The sequence below is a fragment of the Marmota marmota genome, unplaced genomic scaffold (assembly GCF_001458135.2).
Source record: "Marmota marmota marmota unplaced genomic scaffold, marMar, whole genome shotgun sequence".
Classification (NCBI taxonomy): domain Eukaryota; kingdom Metazoa; phylum Chordata; class Mammalia; order Rodentia; family Sciuridae; genus Marmota; species Marmota marmota.
In genome coordinates this window covers 57019519-57032341 of record NW_026000026.1, presented here as the reverse complement: position 1 = coordinate 57032341, position 12823 = coordinate 57019519, and the positions used below count along the sequence as shown (strand labels likewise).

General features: G+C 35.5%; 1 long non-coding RNA gene across 1 annotated transcript in view; it reads right to left on the bottom strand.

Annotated features, from left to right (window-relative positions):
• Positions 1–10167, bottom strand: part of LOC125619183 — a 15231-nt gene extending 5064 nt beyond the window's left edge. Inside the window, exon 1 of the long non-coding RNA XR_007350694.1 lies at positions 10051–10167. This is a non-coding gene — a long non-coding RNA (uncharacterized LOC125619183). The remainder of the gene's footprint in view (positions 1–10050) is intronic.
• Positions 10168–12823: the final 2656 nt, after the last annotated feature.

Sequence of the window (12823 nt, the reverse complement as noted above, 5' to 3'; positions counted from 1 at the left end):
AGGGTCTCTCCTGGCAGAAATTTTCTCCTCTTGCAGATGAAGTCAGTGCAGGTCAAGGAAGTCAAGGATCCCAGTGAAACTTTGTATAACTAAAGCAGTAATGCATCAGGAGTGACCCAGACTTCTCTAGCTACAGCATAGGTCTAGTTAGTTTATCTCCCTTTGCCATGCAGGGACAGCACCCTGATGGCACACACTAACCACCAACCTGTGCACACATGAGCAGGTAACACTAAGCCACTAGCATATCCCCAGTCTGTGTGGTGGCTGAAATAATTTAATTTGAATACTTATAGAAATTTATGTGTGCTCTCAGAGATCTTTGGGATAGGTACATGTGGCTGGCTGCCACAGAGGCAGGTGCAGGCAAAATCAGGAAAGTAATCTGCATGACTAGTATTCTGAGCCTAATTTTTTTCCTATCTTTGTGTGGTCTGGGCATGGGTTATGTGCCAACTCATTAAGTGCCATTAGCATCTTAGCACTCTGCTGATCTCACTATCGTTCCTTAGATTCCAGCTCCTCATAAATGTTCAGTGACTGCTCAGTTAATTTTTCTTCACCTCAAATAGAAAAATTACTATGTCAGTGAAGAACAAGCTGAGGAGGATGAGCCAAAAGAGACTAATATTGTGGGAAAAGCCAAGGAAAGAAATAGAAGGGATGACAGGACTGTGTCCAAGAGCCCATCTTGCAATGGTGGGCTTCCATGCTTCAAATGACGGCAATAGATCCTGACTTTGTATCTGAAAGGATAAATTCTGGATGGGTATAAAGTCCTCAACTGAGAAGAAAGGGAGCAGAAAGACTTGATATTCTGTTAATTAATTATTATCAATGCAGCTGAGAACCAATGATTCCATTTAGCAAATCAAAATGTTGACAGGCAATTAATTTGCTTTATAGAGAGTTTTTTGTAATATCTCAGGTTTGCCTTAATATAAATTTAACTCAGTTTTTTAATCTCCTGAATGAACAGGAAGTGAGTCACACTGTTTTGAAATCCAAATTTATTTTGCATAAATAATAGGAAAATGTTTTATTGTTTCAGATCCCTCTAAACAAATTACAAGAAAACTTCCAGTTAGACTAACATCAGGAGCATTTATCCACAAGAGGGCGCCAGAAACTGACATTCCTTAACCTGAAGAGCACTAGTTATATTTCTAAATTGATGACAAAGTTAAAAAAAAAAAAAAAAAGAGAGAGAGAGAGAGAGAGACAAACAAAAAACATTAGGGATATGTATCTGATTCACTTGCTCACATTATGCTAATGCTGAGACAGTATTGGAATCTCCATGGTGATTCAGAATGTTAAATGTGTAACTAAGGACATCTGAGCAATAGAGATAGTGGCATTACCCTATTCAAAATTGCCTTACTGGATACAGTGGGTTTGTTTCTTTTTTTAAATGAATTAATCTTAATGGGTTTTACTCCACTTAAAAGAAAACTCAAGATGGTGTTTCAATTATTAGAATCATTGGCACACATTCTTTTCTGCAATTGCCAAAGTGTTCTATAAAACAATAGAAAGCATGACAAGGTACCCACTATGGTGTTTCATTATTAATTTACTAAGCAATGCCAATTTTAAGGATTTGGCATGAAGTTTGAGATGAAGCTAAAATGTAAAGTACAAAAAGAACATTTTATAATATTCTGTTATGAAAAGAGAGTAACAAAATTGCTCAAAAGGGGGGAGAGGCAGAAATGTGATAGCAAATTACAGTAGAAATAGATTTAAATAATTCTTTAAAAAGTTATTGGCATCAAGGAACTAAAAGTTCAGCTAATCTCAGGAAATTCAGCAGGAAAATATGAAACTGGTGATTCTTATGGCAAATGTATGCAGTATAATTTTATTCACATTTTAACCTCCCGCGCCTGAATTTAATTACTCTTACATGTCAATAGTAACAGTGTTAATGAGTTTTTGTCTTTCATTATACTTTGTATTTCTCTTTTCAACACCTAAATTGTAACCTGAGGACCACACCCTTTATTATGGACCTGTGAGGTACTATAGTCGATAGTCCTAAAGTCTTATTGTGAGCCAGTCAAGCAAATGCAACAGAATTTAAAACAATAAACAAAAAGCTCCTGTTTGATAGAGCAATAAGTTCCACCCTTACGGAATTCACAGCAGTGGAAACTTGGAGCAAGTTGTCTCTTAATTCATGCCTCAGTGTTTTCATTTTCCACTGTCACATATTAATTACCCTGACTCATGGTGATTTAAAACAACAAGTATTTATTATCTCATAGTTTCTTTGGTTCAGGAATTTAGGAGAATCTCAACTAGTGGCTGGCTCAGAGGCACTGAGTAGACTGCAGTCACCGTATCATCCCAAGCTGTCGTCATTTGAGAGTCTCCTCCAAGATTGCTGACTCACATGGCAATGGGAAGGAGTTCTGCAGAGGGCTGTGTTAGTCCTCACAAGGCAGCAGTGTCTCCCACAGAGTCCCAAGAGTGTAGGGCAGAAGCTGCATGAGTTCCATCACCTCCCCTCAAAACGCAAACTCCATCACTTCCACAATATTCACTGGTTACCCAGGTTGGCCCTTTCCAGTTTTGGAGAAGACTCCTTAAGGACATGAACACCAGGAGGCCAGTATCATTGAGGGGCATCTTGAAAGCTTGTACTATACCCAGATCCTCCAGTATTCAAGGTATTTATAGCATCTCCATATGGCCAATCTAGATATAGGCAGAGAAATATCTCTGCCAAGGACTCTTTTCTGTCTCCTTCCCACAGCTTTTGTGGCCTTCTTTGTATCCTCTTCTCACCCTCTGCCCCTTCAACCAGGACTCCCAACCCCAAAGCTGTTGCTGAGACTCTCCTTATTTAGCTCCTTTATATTCCATTACCAGGTTGTTTCAGAGATTTTCAGTTGCTGAGGGAAGGAAAAGAGAAAAAAAATACCCTTCACTGAAGTCAGTCTCTCCAAGTCTCAGCAAAAAACCATTGCTGTTTCCTACCACCAAAATTAATATCTTTTCATTAATCTCTTGCACATTATTATACTAAAGAATAACTGTCTCCTCCTTGAGTCAAATTTTCTGCTTTCTTGGTCTTAATATTAGTCAGGCTCCAGGTGGGACAGACAGTGGGGAAATGAGTGAAGGGGAGCAAAAACCCATATTGCCACACAATAGTTGCAATATACAAATTACTTATGAACTGTACCTTTGGTATACATCCTGTCTAATGAAATATAAATCCACAAATGCAGAGACTACTTAGAAGAAGATTAGAGACCTACTGAAGGAGTCTTTGAAATGAATTCAGTGAACAGTGATGTCTCCTGGATGTTTCCCTTCATCTGCTGTGTGAGCTGGGAGAGTGGTGTATGGCCCCCAAAAACAAATGAAGTGAAAGGAGCCCTAGAGATTGAGGTTTTCTGGAGGAGATAAGTCACTCCTCAAGCAGAAGTTTATTGAATGGCAAAAATATTTAGGCACATTCATGAGAGAATTTGGCAGGTCATGGGGCTCTGACATCTGTTTCCAGGTGTTTGGAAACACACATGAAGGTACTGAGATCATATTGGGAGCCCTAAATGAATGTGTAAGCAAAGACATCCAGGAGAGCCCATAATGGCACAGACAGAAATGGCCCTTGGTGAGACCGGCAGGTGAATGGCATGGGCTTACAGTTTTTTTGTTTTTGTTTTTGTTTATTTTGTTTTTGTTTTTTTTTTTTTTTTGATTGAGTAAATAACTTTCCTAACACATTTCACATATACAAGTGATTTCAAAAAAGAAATGCATGAGTTTTTCCATTTTCGTGTACTCTACCTGCCTGGGAATACAACTTCATGCATGCTGGGCCAAGAACTGGAACAGGGAGATTGGGAAACCTCAACAAGCAAGTATATTGCAAACATCAAGGAACTATGGGTACAGTAAGAGAGGAAAGTAGGAAGGGTTGATATGACAAAATCACCAAATATTCAAATATGGAAATGTTACAGTAAAGCCCATCAACTTCTATAATTAATATCAATTAATATTTATAATAAAAAGTGAAAACATTGAGAAAGCAGGAAATTCATTTTGAATCTTTTTTTTTTAATTTGTTTTAATTAGTTACGCATGACATCGTTTTGAATCTTGAATGTCTCCCAAAGGCCTGTGTGTTGACACCTTGGTTCCCAACTCATGGCTTTATTGTGAGATGGTAGAAAGTTTAGGAGGTTGGGTCATTGGGGCATGCCCTTGAAGGGAATGTTGGAACCCCAACTTCTTCCTGACTTCCTCTTTTCTGGTCACCACTAGATGAACACACTTGCTCTACCATCTACTCCCACCATGATATACTGTGCTGCTATAGGCTCAAAGGCAGCAGGGTCAACTGACCTTGGACTGAAACCTCTGCAACTCTGAACCAAAGTAAATCTTTTCTCCTTTTAAGTTGATTATCTCAGGTAGTTTGTCACTGTAGCAGAAAGCTGATGAGCACACCAGGTATCTAATTCCAGAGTCTATGATCTTAAGCAGTGTGCTTTTCTGCCTCCTTTTTTTACCATTTTACCATTTATCACATACTCTGCTTCCCACCAGGATGCTAGAAGAGCTGGATACAGCCTAGTGACTGAGAAGTGGAAGAGGATTTGAAGAGCTTTTGAAAGAAGACTGAAAGAACTGTTAACACCTCCCCCATCCCACTCACACACTGATCCCTAAAACAGGTTCAGGGCTGAGCCCAAAGGGAAAAAATTCTACATTGGAAGCAAGATTAGAATGTTGGTTTAGAATGGACTTAACACTTGTTAATGATTTTTATGATCTGTTAAAATTGCTATCAAATAGTGGAGAAGGGAAAAGCTAAACACCAGGTGCAATGTGTGGCAGTGCAAAAATGAACCTATTTTCTAGTGTATGATACTGAATACAGAACTTTCAATAAATATTTCATTTTAATAGATAGTTTTAATAGCTTGAAACAGATAAAGTTGTACTTATCAATCGGCCATGGAAATCAATAAATTCACCAAGGTGTGGCCAAGATTAGTATTAGTCATAAGTATACCAAAGTATAAGTCTGGAAAGACTTTAGAAGTTATCTATCTAGGGGCTGGGGATGTGGCTCAAGCGGTAATGCGCTTGCCTGGCATGCACAGGGTGCTGGGTTCGATTCTCAGCACCGCATAAAATAAAATAAAGATGTTGTATCACCGAAGACTAAAAAATAAATATAAAAAAAAGAAGTTATCTATCTAGTTGTGAAGTCTAAACCAATAGTAAAAAATGGCTGGGCACACAATGTAAATGAAATACAAATAGAAATGATTAATTGCAATACAAATTTTCAAAAAGTAATTGAAGTTTAATGATGACTTAATAACAGGAAAGAATACACTACCAGAATATTTATTTGTATTTTTAAATTCACAACTTCAAAATTTTGCAAGTTCAAAAATTGTGTTTCCTTATTAATTCATCTTTTCACTTCAAATATGGCAGTAATAAAATGACTTAAGGTAATCAAACTAATGAAAACTGTGGAATAAATGACAACATATTCTAACTTCCAACTTAGAAAAGTTTGAAAGAAGTTGGACATGGTCCATTTTACTTCTACACCCAGATACAAACCATCCTTGAAAATGAAACAAATGTTCCTCAAACAACTTCCTTTCTAGCAAGTTACACCTCAAAACTCTCTCCTCAGTTATTGAGAAAAAAAAGTCTGTCAAGAACACTGAAACTATTTGGACCAAATATTTTTACTCTATTCATCATAGTGAGTCATGAAAAAACTATATCGGTAGGGTTTTTTTGTTTTATTTTGTTTTGTTTAGATTGAGTAAGTGGGCTCAAGAAAGAAATCTTGTTAGAAAGGCTAAATTGACTAGAGAATGTTTAAGGTTGACAAATTCCCAAGAGGATATAATCTCCAAATTAAAAAAAAAAAAAAAAACGAGTTCCTGAAACACTTTGAAGGAGCAGAAACCTTAAGAGGAGGCTCAGTCTGGGGTTTGTAATTGTGTTCACAATTGTGTGATTTTGTAATGGTGTTCACAGATGACACAAATATGACAGCTACCTCATTTTGTTCCTTCCTGACCAACTGTAATTTTCAAATTTTATACTCTTTTCCAAAATTAATTTTGTGTTCATCTCCCCATTTTTAGCACAAAATTAAAGAATCACAACTCTTGCTTTTCCACCTAACAACAATAAGATGCTAGGCCATAACTCCAGAAATTCTGATTTGTAATTCATCTTGGATTAACATTGGATATTAGTAATTTTTGAATTGCCTCCCTGAAATAAAAAACACAGCTCTCATTCATTAGTATGTGCAAGTGTGACTTAATTGCTTTCCTACAAAGGCTTGAGAAAAAAAAAAAAAAAAAACAAAGATAGTAGATAGATGTAAACCTCCAGTTGAAATGACAAGCAGAATCTGTCTTTATAATCCAATAATCCTTCAATTCTATAACTATGCTGCTTCCTGGCCATTCACTATAATTTTCCTAGTATAATACATATCCTAATTGTGAATTAAAATGGTCAAAATGAGTCATAAAAGCTGTTTTCAAAAGCACTAAACATATTAGGTGCCCAGACACTAAGCATGTGTTGAAGCTTTACTAAAACTGAAATTAAGGCATTGTTTTTACTTCAAATGATTCTCATTACAAATCTGTCCAGCATTCATTGGAACAGCATTTTTGTAATGACATTTCTATTCAGATGCATTCATATTAGTTTCAATGTATATTCCAGTTTAATTCACCATTGGTTAAAAATTAGTTGGTGATTCTTTAATTGCCTTATTTGGGAAATTAGTCCTCACTTCTTTCAGAGTAGCTCTGAGGCTGGCATAAACAAGAGTGCTGGGTATACACAGCAGAGTCTATTCTCTTATTTTGCTACCTAATCCCATCAACATTACTGCAGTTGGATTCCCACTTATTAAGAAAATAAAGAAAAAAAATTCTTCTCCAGTTATAATGTGGCACATAAAACTGCACAATGATAGCCAAGAGAGTCATGGAAATGCAATAGGAAAAATCATTTTCATTTTTTAAATATAAGATTGTTTTTTCAGTCAGCAAGTTCTTTAATCTAACTGCTAATGTTAAAATTAAATATTAGTATTGATGCTTTTTATTCAATAAGAATAATAGTTTTTATTACTTAACCAGAGTTTATATTACCATTCATATATCCTCTCATTCCTATGGCAAGTCTATGAGGCAGAATAACTTTTTTTTTTTTTTCCCATGCTGGAGATGGAATCCAGAGCTTTGCTCTGCTGTGCAAGCACTCTGCCACTGAGTTATATACCCAGTCCCAGAACATCCCAATTTTATGGGCAGGCAAGTTAAGACTTAGAAATATTTAATGATTTTTCCAGTGTCAAACATAAATATTATGGCAAAGACAAGATCGGATTCCTACATTTCTATAGCTCATTTCTCTCTAATGTAAATGTTAACATATGTCAGTCAAATGCAGTATTATTACCCTCCTTAATTGATCAAGCAACAAGCACTTATCATTTCCTAGCTCTGTAGTATCAGGCCCCATAAGAGTGTGAAAGAATAATAATGATTCTGGAGAATTTAAAATATGGTTGTGCTTTGCTAAATGATCTCATTTTGGTGAGTGTTAAATTTTAAATTCTCATATTCTAAGTTAATATTTTCAATAACATTATGGCAGATGCAGGCAAATGGGAATATGAGAAATACTGTAGAACTTATGATCCACTTGCTTCAACAAATGAAAAGTTTAAAAAAAGAAAGAAAACGGAAAATGAGAGATAGGAAACATAGATTTAAAAAAAACTGTTAGGAAATATGTCATCCAAATTTAAAGTGTGGGCCTTGTTTAGATCCTAATTTGAATAAATCTGCTGTGAGAATGTGAACACTGACTAGGCATACAATGAGGGCAAGGAATCTGATCATTTCTTTGAGGTGTAATAATGGTCCTCAAATTTGAGAGATAAAATTAAAATATGAGCAGCCTGTTAATAATATTTGCTGAGCATTTCATAATTCCAAAGAATGGGCTAAGTCTATTTTGTATACTATTTTATTTAAAACTTATAACACTAAACACTGTCTCTTGATGGATGAAAAACTGAAGGTCATATTCCTTCAGGGCAAGACATAATATCACTGAGCTAAAAAAGGTCTCTACTAATATTTAAATCCAAATTTGTCTCATTAAAAGCTCAAGCCTAAGTCACTCTGTTTATTGTGTTTTTATCTACTGAAGATGTCTAAATATGTTTTTAAAGGTAAAAGAAATAAGAACATTTTGTGATATTCTTTTTGATACCAGAATTATAAAACTTTTACTGCTACCAAATAGATAAGAAATGTCTCACAGAAAGCAACCTAGATTTTCTTTTGATTGTCTCTGTAAGGAATTTGAGGAATTTCTTAGGGGAGGCAGAAACATTGTTCTTCTCCCAAATTGGTTCTATAAATTCAGCAAGTGAGTGAACACATTCAGGAAAGAGGGATACGGAAGAACTGGCATTTAAATCACTTCAACTTCAAAATGCTTTGTGCTCTCTAAATCCTTTTGATCATTAAGCCAGCAGTAAATGGATGTCTAAGTTAGAACATTTTGAGGAATATTTTCTAAAAAAAATTGTAAGAAATACTGCTTCTTTGAACAGAATAAGTTCTTCTCCATTTATTTGAAGGCAGATAAAGCAGTGCTCCAAGGAGATACTCTATTGTCACAAATGTGAATTCTTCACAAGTCTTAGAAAATAACTGAATGTGGTAAAACTTGAGGAATAGAGGGATAGGATTGGAGAGATGATACTTCAAGAGAGAGAGACAACAATATTTCTCTGATGAACAATTTTTGTCCTAATATCACTCCCATGAGGGAGAATGGTCAGAGCTAGTTTTAATGCATTATTTTTTTAATTGGAAGGGAAAAAAGAACTATTGCCTGGGCTCCCATCACCCCACCTCTTTACATTTATGCCAGTGTGTGTGCTATTCATGGCAATGATGTACATATGCAATACTTTATGTTTGTAAGATACATGCAAGAGAAGAGTCAGCAAAAGTACATTATATCCTACTAGTTCTTATATCCCATCTCCAACAAAAGGGGGATTTTCAGGTAAAAGGAAGTACTTCTCTTGGTCAACTCTTAAAATTTAAAAAAAATATAGATTTCATAAAATATTCAAAGAAATTTAGAATAGGGAATGATTCATAAATCATCTAGTCAAATGTTCCCGTTTTGTATAAAGAAAAACCAAAAGAGGGTTTGGTTTTTAGTTGACTCTGCATATATTGTCCATTTCCATATTTGTTGTCAAGAAAATATTTGAGTAGATTATTGGATAACTTGCTTAAGCCAGGTTTAGTGACACATGTCTGTAAACTCAAGGACTCTGGAGGCTGAGGAGGAAGAATTCCAAGAATTCCAAGAATTGGCCTGGACAATTTATCAAGACCCTGGAAAGGAATGGAGATCTATCTCAGTAAAAACACACCCCTAGATTCAATCCCCAACCCCCAAAAATAAAAATAAGAAAATAATTTGCCTGAAGTAATAATAGAACTAGTTAACAGAAGAGCTTGAACTAGAAATAAAACTTTCCCCCAAGGGCCATTTTGGAACAACTATGCTTAACTTTCAGAGTAACTGTGCACATTTTAACTAAATCCTGTTTTATGGCATTAAAAAAAAAAAAAATGTGCCATGGGATGAAAATTTTCAAAATATTATTTATGTCTGTTTTGGTTTAGATATGAGGTATCCCCCAAAAGCTAGTGTGTGAGACAATGCAAGAAAGTTCATAGGTGAAACAATTGGGTTCTGAGAGCCTTAACTTAATCAGTGCACTAATCCCCTGAGAGTGATTAACTGAGTGGTGACTTTAGGCAGGTAGGGTATGGATGGATGAGGTAGATCAATGGGGCCTGTCTTGGGGTACATATTTCCTGCCTGGTGAGTGGAGCTCTCTCTCTGCTTCCTGATTGCCATGGCCTGAGCTTTTGTTCCTCCATCATGCTCTTCTGTCATGATGTTCTGTCTCTCCTCAAATACAAAGCAATGAAGTTAGCCATTCATGGACGGAGACCTCTGAAACAATGAGCCCCAAATAAACTTATACTCCTCTAAAATTGTTCTTGTCAGGTCTTTTGGTCACAGTGGCAAAAAAAAAAAAAAAAAAAAAGCTGACTACAACAATGTTGTAAGAACAACCTAGGTTTGAAAATGTATTTTTTTCTAAATTTCAAAATGAAAGCGCTAGCTGGGCTTGGTGGCACACACCGATGTCCTCAGGGACTCAAGGGGCCAAGGCAGGAGGATCATGAGTTCCAGGTCAGCCTGGGAAACTTAGTAAGACCCTGTCTCATAATAAAAAATAAAAAAGGACTGGGATATAGCTCAGTGGTAAAAGGTCTCTGAATTCAATTTCCATTGCCAAAAATAAATAAATAAATAAAAATTTCTAACATCTTCAATATAAACTAGACTTTAAACTTACCAGGAAAAAATTTCTTAAAAAGACCTAAATTACCATGGAATATAAGTTTATTAAATTGTATATATTTTTTTAAAAATCTTATCCTAAAGATATTGACTAGACAAGTAATTATTCCAGATTACTAAATTATTCATCCCTGTAAGACAAACATGTGGGAGAATGCAAAATCTTAACACATCTGAAGGTTAAATCTTAGACTTGAAACCAAGAGGAAATACAATGTAATGGATGAATATAATCAAGTTAAAAAACAAAAGAGCTGGTCTGAAGTAACTCTCTTTGTCCAAATTTAGGACAACTGGACAGCAAAATAATAATAAAGTCAATAAATTATAATGCACTGAAAATTCTTCATCATTTATGGGATTAGTAAGGAAACAGAGACAGAGACATAGACACAGAGACAAAAAGAGAAGAGTTAAAGCTAGTTTGGCAAACTATTAACAACTAGTAAATCTAAATAAAAGATATATAGAATTTATTAAACTTTTTACTTATTAAACCTTATAAGTTTATTAAACTCTTTTAAACACTGTGGTTTGAAATTTTTCAAAATAAAATGTTGAGGAAACCATTAGCCACCTCCCCCAGCCTTGTATACATACAAATGAAAGGATACAAGTATTTATCTCTTGTTAAAAACCAAAATCCAATCAAAGAGGCCTAGGTAAAAGCTCAGAGGCAATCAGTTTAAGCAGTAAGTTATGATCATAACTAGAAATCTTGTACTCAATAAATTTTATTGACATTACCAGTTTTAAAAAAAGAATACACATTTAGACTAAAAGTGGAGTAGTCTGCTTGTTATCTACGAAAGGAGATTTTGGAGAGCCTAATTTGAGTGGCACTGGGTCTACAGGACTCTCAAAAAGGCAAAGTGGTCTGACAAACCAAGAAATTTGACTTAATTTGACAGTTAATACATCATTATGGAAATGGGTGTATCAGGTACCCCCTAGGTGGCACAAGTCACTAAAATCATCTGATTCTCTGCTGATGGAAATAATCATATAGATTCTGGTAGGGGAGAAGAACTACACTGGTTGATCAATATGCTCTATTTGGCAGATATATTTCTGTTGACATTCTGATATATCCAGCTCCTCTAGTGTTTGTGTACATGGTTACACATATTGAGATGATTAAGAAAACATTGTGTACCTAAGATTTTGAACATACAAACATGGGCAAGAGAGCAAAGGCATAATGGATTTCAGATTTTCATCAGTTAGCACCTTTATTTTACTCCTAATTATCTCTGAAGTGACCCTGAAATTTGGTAGTAACGTCAATAAGAAATTGGTATTGAAGGGTAAGGTACAAACAGTATTTTGATGTTATAAATATCTTCAGAAAAGACAAAAGTACTTTGACCTATTTTCCTTTAGAAGAAAATAGAGACTTAGTCAAGATAGGAGCTCTCGAGGAGACAGTTTTTCCATCTTTCATCTGTGTGTTGTGCTAAAGACTCTTTAATTTCCACAGAAATGAGTGAGTTAAAATTAATTTCTTCAGCCAGGTGTAGTGGCACACATCTGCAATCCCAGCAGCTGGGGAGGCTAAGACAGGAGGATCACAAGTTCAAAGCCAGCCTCAGCAAAAGTAAGGTGCTAAGCAACTCACAGAGGCAAAATAAAAGTTCAACCCCTGATACCCCTCTCCCCAAAATTTAATTTCTTCAACAGTTTTCCAGAATCGATTACATGTGAAGCTCTACTTTGGGGTTCAGCACTGTCCACTATACTCACAGAGGTCTTATCATATTGTCTATTATTTGTTTGGAAATTTTTCAACATAAACAACATCAACAATTTCTCTCACAGCAGCCCTTATCTCCCAAACACATTCTATTTTGTATGTTACACTGGCCTAAATAGAGTATCAGATTAATTCAATTTTTAGCCCAAAAGAAGACAAACTAAGGGGAGCCCTTAAATCTAGAACTTGCTAAATCTAAATCAATCTTACAACTAAAATTTTCTAGAGAAGATTCCCCCCCAAGATATGCTAGATCTTTGGTTGTTATCCTGTAACAAATGTTGACCATATTAATTATCTCTAAGGCCACCTACTAGACAGTGTCAAGTTCTGTCTGAATACTCAAGGACAGAGTTAATGGTAGCAAAGTGGGAAGTCAGAGGATGTTAGCATTGTAATATAGCTAGCTTGTGGGAATCATCTCAACACCAAATAAATGCTACAAATGAATCACAAACACTAAATAGGAGTTGTGGAACACCGTGGGAATACCCTGGCAGGAAGAGATTACATCAAATGAATCAAGCACTACTTTACAAGGGAATATAATGGATAGAATAAGAATAGTGA